The sequence below is a fragment of the Cydia fagiglandana genome, chromosome 9 (genome assembly GCF_963556715.1).
Source record: "Cydia fagiglandana chromosome 9, ilCydFagi1.1, whole genome shotgun sequence".
Classification (NCBI taxonomy): Eukaryota; Metazoa; Arthropoda; class Insecta; order Lepidoptera; family Tortricidae; genus Cydia; species Cydia fagiglandana.
In genome coordinates, this window is record NC_085940.1 from 14,858,059 (window position 1) to 14,864,058 (window position 6,000).

Below are 6,000 nucleotides of genomic sequence, written 5' to 3' on the forward strand. Positions count from 1 at the left end.
ACAGCGAGCCTCGTACGTCGGGCTGTGCCCGACTCTTAGTATGAGGGCGCCTTTGGAACGCGTACGTTGGGCTACGCCCGACACTTTTAGTGTGAGGGCGCTGAAGGCGCCCGGCTTTGGAACGCGTACAGCGAGCCTCGTACGTCAGGCTGCGCCCGACTCTTTTAGTATGAGGGCGCCTTCGGCCCCCGCCTTTGGAACGCGTACAGCGAGCCTCGTACGTCGGGCTGCGCCCGACTCTTTTAGTATGAGGGCGCCTTTGGCGCCCGGTTTTGGAACGCGTACGTTGGGCTACGCCCGGCTCTTTTAGTGTGAGGGCGCCGAAGGCGCCCGGCTTTGGAACGCGTACAGCGAGCCTCGTACGTCGGGCTGCGCCCGACTCTTTAAGTATGAGGGAGCCTTCGGCGCCCGGCTTTGGAACGCGTACGTTGGGCTACGCTCTTTTAGTATGAGGGCGCCGCTTTGCCGCGTACAGCGAGCCTCGTACGTACAGCGTGCCTCGTACGTCTCTTGTAGGGAATGTAGGGCTGTTTCCTACATTTTGGCTAATCTGGACTTCTATACCTATTCACTTTATAAAATATTGCAGATCATTAAAAAACACCATGTATATAGTGGCCAAACAAATTTCTTTTGCAAAAACCTTCTTGTATCGCCTTAATCGGGTAATACGCGGATAGAATTCAGAGCGCTTATAGATTCGTAGTTCGAATTACCTACTCGATAAATTAATGTTTTATCGGGTTCATGTAAGCAAAGCCGGGTGCAAAAGCTAACAATATGTATATATTTGAAATGTGCTAATTGAGCTCTTTCAAATGATATACAACACGCCATCATTACTTAGTTTTATGTTTTTGGTTCGTCCCTTTATGGCCTCTAGAGGGCGCCGTGTTCCTTTTTTTGTGACGTCATATAGCCTATAACCAGCGGACGCTTAAGACGATTCGAATGACATATCGTTTGTCAAATTATAATGCGTACTTTAGGAGTTCTGAGGGAACAAATGAACATACATACATACATACCCACATACATACCGGTCAAAATCATAACCCTCCTTTTGCGTTGCCGTAGTCGGGTAAATACTTCCTATTAAAGATTATGTCACCAGCCCAAGTAAAAATATACTTAGCGTTGTATAACTTTGGACCCTAGTTACTTACCTGTTTAAGCATAATATGTATTACGTTAATGTCTAAAATAGTTATATTTGTTAATTGATATGACAAATATGATTAATCATTTACAGTATTCGTATCAAACTTTACCGCCATTTGTCATAATTTAAAATATCACGAACATTATGTCAACATCATTGTAAAATAATATGAAAGTTCGAGTGCAAATGTAATATTAAAAGCCGCAAGTTTTTGCGCTATTTAATATCGTAAATAACAGATAACTTACGTTTTGTAAAATTGTCTCCTTCCAAATGTGGTACCTGAAAAGAGTAAAAAAATAAATCTCCACATCAAACCACATACAAAATTACGGCTAACACGAACAAAGACCGAATACTTAAGTATTATTAATCATCGAGTTCATTGTTATCCCTAATAATATAAATAAGTGTCCTGTTATTTTCGAAATAAGTTACGCATGACATCTCAGGCAATTGGCCGAGCCAAATTACAACTACGTAAGTCACCAAGGCGGTCCTCGTTACTTTGGGGGTCAATAAACGACTCACAGGCTCATAAATATTGGGGTTCCTTGGGAAAACAAAAAGTTTGTTGAAAGAAGTTTATAAATACAGAGTGACTATTAACCGTGATACGATAAGCATTTCTGCTAGTGATATGTTACTTTAGATATAATAGAATTTTCAGTAATCATAACACACAGCTCGGAATAGCTCTTTTCCTCAAATGCGGTTTCGAAAACTGTACTTTACCCACAAGAGTGGCAATGTAATGCAAATTTTAAGTTTTTTCCTCACAGTTGGCTGGTAGGATTGACTAAATTAAGTAATGATTTTGTATGATGAATATTTATTATCTCGAATTAAATTGGATTCAATTTGTAATGTTTTAAAGCTTAGTATTAATTAACCTCGCATTGGTGTTGTGAAAATGTTGTGAAAATTCAATAGCAAAGTTTGTTTTTGTTTATAAATATTAGCAGAGGTTAAATAACAACTTTGCCCTCCTGTAAACAATAAGTATTATGTACCAATCTACCAAATATTTTTCGAAATATACTACAGTACACTTACTTATGAGTTATGACATGGCTTGCATCAAAAACCCAGGGTATGAAAGTGGTTTTGTTTTAAATTATAACAAGCTATTATTAACTTAATTGCGTATAGTTAAGCTTAAGACGTTTCAAAGTAAATAAATATTCTTCTTCTTCAATTTAAGAGGTATCCTCTTGTCGGTGGAGTATTTTCCATTTCTCCCTCTCATAAGCCATAGCTTTGACCTCTTGATACGACACGACACCAGCTATTTCTTTTATTTGGTCTATATAGCTACGTCTTGGTCTGCCCCTGCCTCTCTTTCCTTCTATCTTGCCTTCTATGATGGTTTTAAAGAAGTTGTCGTGCCGTAACAAATGTCCAATCATTTTTCCCCGTCTGTTGTTGATGGTGTTCAATATCATCCTCTTCTCTTTCACTCTTCGTAATACCTCTTCGTTCGTTATCTTCTCCGTCCATTTTATACCTGCCATACGTCTCCAACACCACATTTCGAAAGCTTCCAGTCTTTTTCGGTCTCTCTGAGTCATAGTCCACGTTTCACTACCATAAAGTGCGATACTCCAAATATACACCTTAATCATCAACTTTTTGCTCTTACATGACAAACTAGATCTTAAGAGTTGCTTCTTCTGGTTAAACGCCTTTTTTGCCATGGCTATCCGTGTAACAACTTCTGGCGTACATCTGGAGTTCTTTGTAATTAAACTACCTAAATATTTAAAACAATCCACATTTTGTATGGGTATATTTTTGATCACTATTGGTGTATGCTGCCTATTGCATTTTGTAGTGGTAAGCGTTTTTGTTTTTTTGCAGTTGATACTCAAACCTAATTCATTAAATATTGTATCCATTGTTGATATTAGTTCTATTAGTTTATCTGTTGTTTCTGCAAATGCTGCGATATCGTCTGCGAACCGGATAAAGTGAATTGTTTCCCCATTAATTTTGACCCCACCCTTGTCAGCTTCTTTAATTTTCTTAATTGCGTACTCTATATACAATATGTTAAATATTAGTGGTGAAAGTGGGCACCCTTGTCTGACACCTTGCCTGATTCTTGCACTCCTGTTTTCCTCTCCAATCTCCACCCATGCTTCTTGCTCCTTGTACAGTTGGTAAATAACTCTCCTATCTCTAAAATCCAGTCCGGCTTCTTTCAAAATACTCAACATTTGCCTCCATAAATATTAATGCTTGAAAATCGTGAAAGTTTAAGTCAGCGCATTATAAATATTAGAGACACAATCTAATCTTAAACATAAAAAGATCAGCCACTCAAAAAAGAACAAATATGTACCGTCTATGCTCAGAACAGTACCAACTCGCGCTTTACTGAACTTTCCATCAATGCCTAACAGTTACTCGGTTTTTTGCACAGATAGCAGATAAGTATATGAAATAAATCGATACCATTAATCTGGCTTAATGCAAAAACAAACACGTTAGTAAAAACATCAATCTTTGATAAAAAGTAACATCGTAATTAAGAATTAGCAGGGAAGAGATAACGAACTAAAACAAGACCGAAGTGATCCCATAAGTGTTCCGTAAACAAAGTTTTGTACGGAACACTAAAAAAATGTATTTACTTTTATGAGATATGCATTTGTGTGTATTTTCTATTTAATAAAACGGTACTTTATTATTGAATGATTGTAAATCCCTAAATACGAGAAAATACGCGCTCCGCGCTTTAGAATAACTATATGATGTAACCAATATTCCTTTTTTTTCGTACAATAAAGTATTTACTTATTTTCTTACTTAGGATCTACTATCTGAATCCTAAGATTTGTATTTAAATCTAAAGGCTCCTCTTCAAGCTTATATTCTTGTAGATAGATACTAATTTTTCACAGTTAAGTATAAAAATATGAGCCACCTACGTAATCTTTATAAATAATCGGTATTAATAAAATATTCATATCTTTCAATCAATAAAACAAACAAGTCATTTAACGGTATGTCATAATTTAGCATAATTTGCTTCTCCGTCGTATTTTCGTAAGTGCCGTCAAATTGCATTAGTCATGCCATATTTATATTTTTTCATTCAATTTTGATTGTTTTATGAGAATTCGATTTAAATCTAACGGATAACGGACAAGCTTTTGGCCAATTTTATTTAAATTCTGTTATAAAATATCTTTCGAATGACGTAAGGTTTCATTTTCTCCTTAAATATTCTGACCACCCAAGTCATGTTTATTTATGATAAAAATAACCATCTATATTCGCATGGATTTCAAAATGGAATTTAAAGTTGTTTACCATTTGCATTTTAATCCTGGAAATGTTGCACTTCATATTCAGTTTCAAGATTAGAACGATCATATGAATAACTTATAATATAATATGTAAGTATATAACAAAAGAAATAAGATATGCGTAGAGGCACTTAGGCGGCTTAAGAAACGTAATATAAGATATAACTTTCAAGACACCTTACACCAAAGTTTGCTAGTGAATATTTACATAACATAATTCATTTACAAGTCTAACGGTTTCAAGTTCAAGTAAATAATATGTTAGTTGTTGTTAGTTAACTATTTATTTAAATGAAAAGTTCCAGTTATCAAAATAAAAAGTGGAAACCCGTGATCTATTTATTATCTGCTTACATATCCAGGAAACGGGCACGATTATAATATATTAAGATACATTATTTAGCCTTCTAATTCGCAAAGTATTTGCAGTCATATATACATACATATATTATGTACATCTTCCATTGATAATCTCAAAAAGAAAGGGCCAATTATAAATTTTCAACAGCCTATAAAAATGATACTTCAGTATCATGTCGTGCGTTACTGTACCAACCTCTTATGACACAATTATGCTTATCGAAAATCAACCATAACACGAAAAGAATAAAGTGCATATTATTAAATAAACGTTATATGGCAAGCGATTTCGGAAGTATGGAGGTTGGCAGTCAAATCGATTTTGGATGCATGCTCTTGCGTCGGATTATTGGCAATAAAAATAAAAGCGTGTCAGATTATTGAAAGTCACACGTCTTGTTAGGAATTTACGCAGATTTATAACTTATAAGAAGCTTAACGTACACTCGGTAATTATTTAATGGCGGTCGTTAAAATACGGATTTGCAAACTTTGCTATATGTTTACATATGTAAAAAAAACCTTTTATATCCCGTAAAATAATAATATTAACATTTACAAGCCCTCTATTACTCTGTTACTTAATTAACTTTTAATTGGAAAGAAAATCGGAAATTGGAATAATTGGAAATTAATTGTATTAAATTTCTACTTTCTCACAGTTAAATGTGATGCCTTTAAAAGTGCGAAGAACACTGTAATTACTTGAACAAGCATATATAAAATTACACTAACCTGTTCAAACACATTTAGTTGAAACATAGAGATTTTTTTTTTAATTGAATGAATGAATTCATATTTTATGAGTTAAATTCTTAAATTACATAATACTATTGGAAAACAGGCATTCTGCTTACGCCTGCAGTGTGCTCTGGCCTGAACATTAAGTCGCGTGAGCACTGAGCAGTTACAGTAGCCGTGTTAACATCTTTCCAGGGCCCTAACAACGTTCGACAGGGAAAAGCTTACACAATTTAAATGTAAATATGCCCATTACATTCGCCGGCTGCCCCGGCCGTGGCAGGATTAATGTCACAATTATAGGATTTTAATTACAGAACACGCAATTCATAATTAGAACTAGTTATAGATGCCACATAACTGTTAAATAGATTATTGGTGGCTGGAGCAAACATTGGGTACTATCAGACTTAACTATAGCGA

At 35.4% G+C, this 6,000-nt stretch overlaps 1 protein-coding gene across 1 annotated transcript in view; it reads right to left on the reverse strand.

Moving 5' to 3' along the window:
- LOC134667444 (uncharacterized) overlaps nucleotides 1-1,432 on the reverse strand; it is a 49,424-nt gene extending 47,992 nt beyond the window's left edge. The window contains exon 1 of the mRNA XM_063524853.1: nucleotides 1,411-1,432. The gene's annotated coding sequence lies outside the window, so the exon portion shown is untranslated. The remainder of the gene's footprint in view (nucleotides 1-1,410) is intronic.
- Nucleotides 1,433-6,000: the final 4,568 nt, after the last annotated feature.